The sequence below is a fragment of the Empidonax traillii genome, unplaced genomic scaffold (assembly GCF_003031625.1).
Source record: "Empidonax traillii isolate 1590-97213 ecotype Southwest subspecies unplaced genomic scaffold, ASM303162v1 scaffold314:size1482489, whole genome shotgun sequence".
NCBI lineage: Eukaryota > Metazoa > Chordata > Aves > Passeriformes > Tyrannidae > Empidonax > Empidonax traillii.
In genome coordinates, this window is record NW_020955507.1 from 868,027 (window position 1) to 879,659 (window position 11,633).

The following is an 11,633-nucleotide window of genomic DNA, read 5'->3' on the forward strand; positions in this document are numbered from 1 at the left end:
CATTAGTTTCACATAATACATATACATGTGTGCTGAAAGGAGCTAAATCACAAATATTTCTTCTAAGGTAGAGATTTTTTTCTGTAAATTGCCTGTATTCTCTAAAAATGTCCATTAATTTCCATTGTTTTGGTAAACCACTTAGGACACAAGTCTGAAAATAGAAAGCCAAATAAAAAATTTTAATAATGCAGTATCTCCAGTGCATGCAGCACTTAAACAGCACTAATAGAAGATTTGCAACCAGCCTCTTGTTTGAATTTTTAAAGCAATTTGTAACAATAAAAATGAACGTGAGGAAGCAATTAACCAGCTAAGCAGTGGGTTCTGTCAGCAAGAATAATATTGCAACAATAATCCTTTCAAGAATAAGTTTAAATATTAAAAACAATAGCCACATTAATGACTATATTTTTTCTCATTAGAGCAGTATTAAGGCGGCTGCTGAATTCCAAAACTAGGAGCTTCACATGAGTTTTGGCAGGTGAAGCTTGACAGAATGCCAGGAGGCACACATTTGATGCTAATCAATAAACATTTACTTTCAAATTTAACCATTAAGAACCTCTTAAAAGCCCCCAAAATTTGAAATTATCATTACCAAATGTCTCAGTTAATGAGAGAAAAAAAGAATTCTGCAAGAAATGTTACGTAAGGAAGAAAAAAGTCTTCAAATGTTTAAATAATTTTCAAGTTCTGAGATCCCAAAGAGTAGAAGAAGTGGAGATCTGAGCATTTTACTGATCAGAGAAAAAAACAAATGACATAACAAAAAAATAATTTTCTGTCATAGGGATTGATCCAAAGCCAATTCCTTTTACTGAAAGCTTTTCCCTGGGACTTTTGTGTTTTTTGGGACTGATCAGAATGAGGCCAGATCCTTCTTTTTCTAGCAGAGTCTATGGAGACCACCACAACACAAAGCTAACTGGACACAGAAGACATCATGTGACTGCAAATTATGAATATACTACAGTTTTAAAAAATAAATATGTTTTAACTTAAATGAAAGTTTGCAGCAATGTCCCTAGAACAGCTATAAGCACTTTTGTTTCAGGAAAAGAAAGTAACAGCATATGCTGTGAAAATAGGAAGGAAGAAAATAAAAAGAAAAAGCATATGTCTCTGTAAATGTGTTTGGATGAGAGAGGTGGTACTGCTCAGTATGTATTTGTGGATCAGGTTATTAGAAGCATATGAAATATTTAGAAGCAATGAATTTAAATGCTATTTCTATATTAGGGCAAATTAAATGTCGAATTTTTGAGACAGTTTAATGAAGTTGTACCTAGTTCTCTGTCAAACTCATTTTTCAGAAGAGTTTTTTCTGATATCCTTACAGTCTAGATGTTATGCTGAATGAGAACTCTCCTGACCAAAGAAATTACCTACAAAATTTACTTATGATTCACAGGTATCACTTACCACTAGGCTCAAACCCAGTAGCTAGCTCTATTTTATCATACTGCAAAAATTCCTACACTGCAAGGAATGGCATACACATTATATTAATGATGAACCATTAATAAGACTATTCACATCAGCTAACATTTTATGTGAGGTGCCTAACTGAGTCAAAATACCCAAGTAGTTTTCCTTAATTCTTTCATTATTGTAGAAATAATACAACTATAGTGACCTGGACAGACTGATCTACCAATAGGGAGAGACAAGATAACATATTTAGTTGCTTTGTGTTGGGTGAAATTACTCCCTGTAACTAGTCCAGATCAGATGCTACACCAAAGTGTTAATGAGGCATGCATATCAGAAGCTATCAGTGATACCACCTTGTTCAGCTAGAACAAAGCCTTTAAGAACTTGATTCTCATTCTGAACAAGTGTTTTATTAACTAGTAAGTGATCTTGGCATTGTGTTTGTCTTCTGCTTATCAAGCTGACTTCTTCCTGTTGTGTCAATAAGTATTTTAGAGTCATTGTAAAAGAGATTTTGCATTTCTGCAAAATCGATTTCTTATTATTAAGTAGTGCCTTTTGCAGGCTTACTGGTGAATGTAGTTAACATCCTTTTACTCCAGGGAAAGACGCTAAATTACTTTTCAGCTAGAATGTATGACTTATTCTTTATACCAAAGTCAGATGAGAGCTCAGAAATCCTGTGCGAAAAATCTTCGTTTCATTTTGCTTGAAAAATATCCTTCAATCATTGTTGAAAATAGCTGACTGAAGATTACCTCTACAATTTGAGTGAAGACTATTGTGTGACTATATTGACAGTGCTAGTGCTCCTTTGCTTATTAAAGACGGTGTCTACCACACTGGATGTCAACAGAAGCCAACAGAGATGATTCTTGGAGTAGAAGTAAAATGAACCTCAAACAAGGTCCAAGGCTGGCATTGCATTTGAAAGCATGAGTAACTTCAACCAGTGAAGAAAGTTTATAAGTTTATGCAAATAGGGACGTGGGATGAAGTACCTGGAGCAGCTGATTTATAGTCAATGTGATAATAGTTTATGAAATCACTCTTTCTTTCATCATTTACAGAAAACTGTATGTGCTGATGAAGCTTCTTGAACTGGTTTCCAGAATAGACTTTTCTCCATTTCATCACTTATACAAGAAAAATCTATAGCATACAACAAAACACACTCTCATATTACATATGTCAGTTTTCCAAAAGGGATGGAAGTATTTTATAGTGTATAAGATTCAAAAAAACTGTAAAATAGTATCTATATAATCTTTGTATTTTCAGAAAGCAAATTATTTAACTAATTCTTCAATAAGTATGTATTATCTCCAAGGACTAGGTGTTTGAAATCGTATCAAAACTTACCTTTTTGGGGCAGAAATGTCCAGAGCCCTTTAAAAATACCAAACCACAACAAAACAAAGAAAAAAAATTTTAAAAAGAACTAAGGGAGACTTGACACTTTACAGCCCTAAGCCATCCTACATCCTGTTTTTTTGAACTTCATATTTTCCTCTACTTCCATGTGCCTTTCATCTTATGTCCCTTACATTTGGTTTTGAAGAACCCAGAATTTCAGGCCCAGACTGAGAGCAAACTTTTCCAATACCAAGAGAGAAAGGACAGCTCTCTGTTTTCAGCTGAATGCAAACCAAATAAAATGCACACTAAAAATTTTTTTCTTGATTTCTCAAAAAAAAAATCAACTAAGAAAGTGAAAATCCATATTTATTTGGATTCATAAGTCAAGATGATCTGAGCTCTTAAAAAATCCCTCAAGTTTACTAAGACCTCAGACTCAGAGATGAGTCATGTCAGGTTTGATTTTTAAAACAAACTTTCAAATTGTATGGTTCCATAAAATACATCAATATTTTTCAATGAAATTTACCTCAGCTTTGGTGTTGTTTAGCATGAAGAAGAGAAGGCTTAGGAGAAACCTTGTAACAACCTTAGAGTACCTAAAGAAAGAATGCTGGAGAAAGACTTTTCTCAAGGGCATCTAGCAATAGGACAAGTGGGAATTGCTTAAAACAGAGGGTAGGTTTGGATCACATAATAGTAAGAAATTTTTTACTGTGAGTGGGATGAGATCCTTTAACAGATTGCGCAGAGAAGCTGTAGATGCCCCATACATGGAAACATTCAAGGACAGGGTAGATGGGGTTTTGAGCAACCTACTCGAGTGGAAGGTGTCCCTTCCCATGGCAAGGGGATTGAAACTAGATAATCTTTAATGTCTCTTTCAATCCAAATGGGCCTATGAACTGAATGTGAAGGAAAAAAAGAATTAATTTAGTTCTGGATGGTACAAACTACATTTTCATCGACTTGGTACATTTACGTCTAATATCTTTCCCACTGCATAATCCAAGATAGCAGATTTATAGAACTGTGTACGTACAAGTGATAACTTGCAAACCAAGATTTTATCTTACTATAAGTAACTGCATTACATAAATTCAAATGAGTATTGAAATATGCACAGTCAAGAAAATGCCAGAAGCATATTGCCTCATTTTAACACATACTATCTCTTTGACACTTACTGCTATTAGGAGCAAAGACTCAATAGCTCATGATGATCCTAGAACACAGGATTTATATATAGTAGAATACTTTGGACAAAGGTGATAGCAGTTAATCAGATGAAGATTCACTAATAAATTGGTTTATGCTGTCACTGCTTATGATTGAAATTATTATAGTTGCACATCTTAAAGATAAATAAAAAGAAACTGTATGAACTATTGTTCATTGGCACAAGTTCTCAGCCAAAAAGTCTCTATTAATGTTAGGATTTTAGTTACCAATAAGCTCAAGTTCAGTTTTGTTCTGTAGCTATTGTAAGATATTATTACATCTTCTGTCCAATTATGGAAACCTTTATTGCTTTGTTCACTAAACCAACTTGTCCTGCACATGCTTCTTTGGAGTCAGAAACCCAGAAAGCATATTTACATTAGCAGGGCTGCAAACCTGTAAAAGATTCTACCTGTCCTATATAAATTGCATCTGCTCATCCACTCCCTACTATAATAGTCATAGATCTTCCTTACCACACTTATAGTGGCCATCTATTTAAACTGAAAGGAATGCAAGTGACCAGTTTTAACTACCTATCCTATACTGACAGCCTTTAGAGTGGATTCTCTTAAAAGCTTTAAGAATGTATACAATAAACACTTCTTAAAAATGGATTTCCTCCCCCCTTCTCTACTGTAATTCCTTTGGAGGACAGATGTGAGTACAGATTATTCCCACATTTTCTTTCATTGAAATACAACATTGTATTTTCTACATTTTATTCTTGAGAAGAAGTATATCCTTGGTCTTTATTAATTTCATGTATATACCAGGGACACAACCTTTATTAAAGATTAAAAAAAAAAGACAAACCCAAACACACCAAGTGGACTGAATAGTTTTCTACTGAAGCACCCTATCAAAATAGGTCACTTATCATCAGAAAGCTGTAAGTCCAGCTAGAAATATCTAAAGATAGATATTTGTTAGCTGTGTGAGTTACCAACTGATTGCCTCAATTTTGTGTTAAAGTCTATTTCTGTGGAACCCTTAAGGTCAGCCATGATAAAAGCAAAGCCCAAGTACCTTTGGACTTTCTGGGATCGTAAGCACATCTGAGAACACCACGAGTTTTTCATTTATTGTGACTTAGCTTTGAAGATTCCTTCTTTTTGATGACTGAGCTTTACATGCAGAGTTCAGGAGCAGAGTAAGTTGGAAAGGGCAGCTTTTAGTAATCACTGCATCAAGGAACTGCCTTTCCACACTTTCCTATGGACTCTTTCCTTTTGTTCAACACAAACTGATTTTTATTTGCTCCTTCCACTGTTTGCACAACAAGAATAACATTATGATGTTTCAAGAATGATGCTAATCATTCAGATTACTTAGTTTCTCCAACAAGCTATACTACCACAGACCTTTTGTGTACTAATGTTTCATAAAGCACACTTCTTGGATTCAATGCTGCCAGTAAGAACTTTATCTGCATCACAACTATGATACAGAAGCCCTGCATTATATATCTTAATGTCTTTAAATATTCATAAAATATAAAGTCTCTTGATAACATAACTACAGCTAATGGCCACGTTTACAATTTTATATTTCTAACTACTTCAGAGACATTATGATAAAGGTAAAGACTTCCCACTTAGCTTGTCAACTTTACCCTTTTAAAGCCTACACAACAGAAAACGTTTGCTACTTGCTGCATCTTTTGCTGGAATTTACCAATTATTTTTAGCTTACCTATCAAGCTGGAGTAATCCAATCACTGGATTAATCAACATAATCATCAGAAATTCTATTGAATACCCTTTTCTTTTTATATCCACTGACTCCCAATTGACTGCTACAGATGATATTAAGTGTCAGCAATTCAGCTACTGCAATTCAATATGCACTAGGGAATCTATGCCTCCAAGTACCTCCAGTACTTGTTTTCAGCCCTGGTGGAAATTAATTGTTCTTTGGCTGTTTCTCAAACTTTCACCATTGGTAAGTGTTCCTTCGTTCTGTTCTTATCTGGTTTTTTGTCTATTATAAGGATTCATCTCGCAACTCTACGTTAGCATTGACTTGATATTGCCAACTTGAAAATAGCTCAGAATGGACATGTTTTTCGGGTCTTAATATTAAGGCAGGTGTTTTTACACATTTGGCTATTTATATGACCAGGTTTATGTCATATCTCAGGTTTCCAAGTACTGACAATCATACTCCATCAAAAGCTTCTTTGTCTTCCAGATGCAAGCATTAGGGTAGCTGATAGGTAAGAAAAAAAGATGAGAGACCAACCTCACAGCTGAGAATTGTTCAGGTGAATAGAGGCGCACACACTGGGGAAAGAAGACTAGAAAAACTGGCCACATAGGCAATTAGCATAAAAACGGTTAGGAAGTTATTCAATTCTCTATTAGACAGGATTTGTAAGAACTAGCTATTGAAAAACCCTCTCTTTGAGCTGCTGTGCTTGAATGCAGGAGCTGCTGGTTAATAGTCTATGGTCACTTTCTGACCTTAAAATCTATTACTCTAAAGCAGACACTGCACTCTCGGGTACCTGAAAGTATGATCTAATAGCAAATGTTGAATTAGAAGACACAGCACCCAGAAGAGCAAATAAATAAGTTTCATTACTACATACCCCACAAGATACATAAGTATTTGCATTTGAATAATAATGTTAATATTAGGAAAACTACAGCATAATCAGTTGTGCTTCATTACACAATGTTACTGTAGCTGAAGCAGTATTTAATTATGATACAGAGACACTTAGCACTTTGAAGAAAAAAATAATTTCTCAGTTTATGCATAAAGCCATTTTTTACTTCCTTGTTGGCTATGCCATTGGAAATACTAAATCTCAAGTCAGTCATGTACAATAAGATATCTCAGTAAGACACTTAGAAAATCCATTTTAAACATCTTTCAAAAGAAAAGTATTAAGTAATTCAATTTTTTATTTTAGTAAGGACTCAAGAGTAACAATTGGGTAATGTTGCAGAGACTAATCTTCCCCAGAAACACTTTACACTAACATATATTCAATCATAGAATGTCCTGAGTTGGAAGGTACTCACAAGGATCATTCAAGTTCAACTCCTAAGGTCAATCATGCCTATGAAAATGCATTTACTATCTATAACACAAATACTTTCATACTGATTTGGTCTTGTAATAAAGCAATACGACAAAACTCTCAGAGATATTCTGACTCCTCTACAGTCCACAGAGAAGGATGGTCAGGGTTTGTTTTCTTGTGGGTTTTTTCTTGTTTTGTTTTTTTGGGGAGGCTTTGTGGTTTTTGGTTGGTTCGTTGGTTGGTTTTTTTGTTGATTTTTTTTTTGTTTTGTTTTGTTGGGGTTTCATGGGTTTCTTTTTAGTCTAGATGCAATTATAAAAACCCACCAAATAAGCCCCAGCATAAACATAAATTTTCCACTACCATCCTCAACATAGACCTTCCCTTTCTGACTCCTTTTCCATTGAATACACACAAGATTAGTGCATTAAACTAAGGGTTTAATGCACTAATGCACTAATAAGCAGCCTCTGTGACTGCTTTTCAGTTTGTTGTATCTGCTTAGATCTTGTATTTCTCAGTTCCGTGGGTACAAAACCGTGCAAGATTTGTCAGTAACAATTTCCAAAAATAGACTTATAGTGAAGAAATGCAAGAATAACATGGATGTAGATTTTCAAAAGGTACAAACTCCCACTGACTTTTGTCAGTTAACTTAGAGGAAATGTCTTTTTACTAAATTTTCCGTGACAACAATATTTTTCTCCTCTATTATTTACCAATTCTGACAAAATCGGTAGTTTTGCATTGGTGAAAATTACTATATAGGATAGACAAAACTTCCACCTGTTCCAGTTTTGTTGTAATGGACATCTGGGAAAGAGCAAATTTTAAGAAACAGAATTAGCAAAAGTAATATCTGAAGCAACCTGGTGAATATACTTTCCCAATTTCACCTTGAACTTGAACACCATTCTGGATATACTGAATGATGGTGTACAAATAAAATACAGGACCCACTTACACAGCATAAAGGAGGCCTTCTGTCTTTAATCTTGCATTAGCAGAAGCTGCTGTGATGCAGTTGCCACTGAGAAGACTCAGTTCAAAAGCAAAGATGAGGCAGGAGACTGGAAGAAAAGCACTTCATGAATATCTCTCCTGCCAGGACCAATCATCCATCCTTTATTTTATAGAACATGTCATACAGTGATGAGAATAGTATGTCCTGTGTCAAATCAATGAAGCAAGCACTTTGTCCTGTGCTTCAGCAACCACCATGAAAGATTAATCTGCACAGCACGTAAACACACTTCAGTACAATTATATTCCCAGGGAGCAGATTCTTGATTGTCTCAACTCTAGGTGGTTCAGACAGGGGGCACTTCCAAGTAAGCTGGAGCCAGATGGGATTCTGTAGCCTCAGACTGTTCAAAACAAGCTTATGGACTATCTCACCTTCACACAAAATGTTACAGCGACTTCAAAAATTTATTCTTCGAGAACTTGCCCCATTAGTTAGGGCTTCAAAACTGAGCTAAACAGCTATTATTTTAAGCATTCCTAATTTTTCTTGCTACATCTGTCTACAGAGTATTCACTAGTGAGGGAGGGAAGTTGTGGTGCAGATATCAACACAGAATTATGTTGTCTTCAGCCCCTTACTATGGCATCAAAATGTTTGGTTTTTTTTTTTTTTTAAATAAAATCGATTTACAAGCTAATTGCACATTACTCTCTCCATCAAGTGTTCACATGAAAATTCAGAGATTGGTAGCACATAAAACAGGCATTTAATTGTTTTGAAGGGGACAGAAGACACAGCTTTCTAGTCTGGACATAGAGCTTGAAAAAATAAAATGAAGAAACTTAGACACTTCTACTTACCTTCTTAGTTTCTTTATAAATTAATTTCCAAAGTTAAAAGGCAACTGGAATATTTCTTCTTTGCTTCAATGGTGAAATCTAATAAACTATTTTCCTCCTGTTGCTGCATTAAACACTGGAAATTAAAGGGCAGAAAATTATAAAAGGTGTCAATTTAGGTGACAAAAACAGTCTTGGGCAGAAAAATGACAATTCATATAAGCAACCTGGAGAGAACACTGCAAAAACCCCCACTATCTGTTTGCATTCTACAGTCTATAAGATGGTTCTGGTTGTCTATACACATATCATCATATCTGGTTTTAATGAGCTGCCCATTATTGACAGTTAATGACCGCTACTAAAGCAGTAAAGTATCGCTGTACAAACCCTGCTCCTGAATTTTGGCTACCAGATATTTCCTGATAATTCTAGCGTCTGGTAGTTTGTAGTTCTCCTCTAATACTCTTCCCACCCAGGGTGAACCTGATCCTCATTAATATGAGCCATCTGCCTCCTTGATTTCTCAATCTGCCCTGGTACTTTCAACTTTGCATTGCTTTTCCAGCACTGCAGGGAAGGATAATATGCTAATGCATTCGTAAAATTTATTCAAAGAATTCTAGGAGTAAGAAATAAAAAACATATACTAAGTGTGTTAAAAACTAATTGCCAATTCTGAAAATTTAAAGTGAGGCAAGCAGGAGATCTCCTCTGCTTATCAAACCTTACAGAGAATTTAACTGAGTCCCTCTTTTTTTTTTTGGAATGCATTAGTTAACACGTACAGCTACCTTCTCTCTTTGGTCAAAATATCCATTCTTCTCTCCATTCCTTTTGACATCTTCCCATAAAATGCATTACTTTGCCATGACATATTCCTAGGTGAAGACTCTTTGAACACTTGCTAAGATAGCTAGCTAGCAAAGACAGAACCCTTCAAGGTAAGCCTCCAGGTTGTCTCTGTTTCTGGTTCAGAAAACAGGAACTGTCCATCTAGAGCAAGTCACCTATCTTGTCTCTCTGATACAAAGGCAAATTGCTACTTCTGGTGTTCTGAGAGCAAGGCATTCACCATGTACCTCACTGCCTAAGTTATTTGATGAAAGTTAGACATGCCACTGCTGCTACTTTATTGACCTGCCAAAGAGAAACACTGACAAACCTAGCTGAGAATAACACCAAACCCCATTACTCCAGCAAAATCTGTTCATCTATTATTTTAGCATGCCAGTGTTAATTCCTGTGAGCTGTCATTTTAGGAACAATGGGTGGACTTGAATCAGCCTACATTGGGGTTTTTTTCTTGGAATTTACATGAGATGCTGTGCACAATGGGAGAACCAAGCAAACTAATTGGGGCTGAATCTTTTTGATAATAAACAACTTTAATTAGAGATAATACTCCAAAAGATCTTCACTTTAACATACAAATTTTCACTAGTAAAGGAAGACAACAATGTAATGTAACTGTTCCTATATAGAAACTTCCAGTCAATGACATGAATTAAAAAATATCCCTAACAGTCAGTAAGATAAAAACAAATCAACTATTATCCTTGAGCTATAAGTCTGAAATGTTTCTATCCTGTAACTTTATGTGTCAGGTTGCTCAACATTCATTATATCACATTAAAAAAAAACCAAAACAAGCCAACAACCAACAGCCCCTGTCTACAGAGTTTCCTGAGAGTGAAGGTTGTGTTTGAGAGGAGTCTGAATCAAAATGGAAGCCACAACAAGATTATGTACAATTTCTGAGGGAGGAAGATACTTAAGAGTCAAAAGTAAAGCAGACATTTTCTCAGGCTTTTCATATCCACTCTAGCCCAGATATTGTCATCTATGGAAACAGAACTCACTAGATATGCTGGATATGATTGTATTAAACCAGATATGAAACAGGTTAGAGTAGGACTTACATTAATTACTATTTTCATCAATAAAACTGTCCCCGTACAAATTGATATGGACCACCAACACTCCTTCCAGAAAAAAGGCTCTCATTCCTGGAGATGCTCTCAATAAGTGAGAATCACCAAACTAGCAGCTCTCCAGACAATTACAACACTGTCCATGCATGCAGTCATCCCACCGTGATGTCAGCACTTATATGTTGTATACACGAGTTCTATTTCCAGTCCATATTCCGAAGCATGTGCAATTATAGTTCTCTTGGCTGGGGCACATAAAACAAAGATCTTGTTGCTCAGTACCACAAACTCCAGATGGTTGTTAATAAAGGGCTTATGCCTAGTTTGTAAGCCATGCCAAAAAATAAGGCTACCACATGCCTTGAATATTTTCTTGTTCTGAAAGATTCTCAGGGCACCTAACGGCTTGTCTTCTACGTAGAAGTAAGAACTCGTACATCTGGAGTCTCCTTAAAGGATTAGTTCTCTGCTGTGGCACCTCCCATCCCACTGCTTTCTCCCTCATCCCCTCTCCTAGCTCTTTTGTTACCACACCATAAAAAGCCTGTCAACACAGAGCACCAGAGCGCAGAGGCACTTCATAGCGCCAGGAACATGCCATCACACAGCCCTGTCAACAATCCCTCCTGGTACTCACCCAAGTGCAGCCCTGATCATCTTCTGACCTATCTCTGGAGATGCTCCCTCACTAAGAACTGTCAGCTAACTCAGGCTGCACAGTCGCAACAAACTCAGCCTATCAACTGAACACCTACACCACCTCCAAAGCCATTCTGAGGTTGCAGTGGTAACTTACAACTAGTCAAGCCTGTCATAGCAAGTCGCATAAGGAACATCCTATC

General features: G+C 36.0%; 1 long non-coding RNA gene across 1 annotated transcript; it reads right to left on the reverse strand.

Annotated features, from left to right (window-relative positions):
* Nucleotides 1–6,281: 6,281 nt before the first annotated feature.
* On the reverse strand, nucleotides 6,282–11,381 carry LOC114061154. The gene is made up of 3 exons (XR_003572059.1): nucleotides 11,229–11,381; nucleotides 8,879–8,993; nucleotides 6,282–6,316 (listed from the first exon to the last, which is right to left on the reverse strand). It is a non-coding gene; the product is annotated as an uncharacterized LOC114061154 (long non-coding RNA).
* Nucleotides 11,382–11,633: the final 252 nt, after the last annotated feature.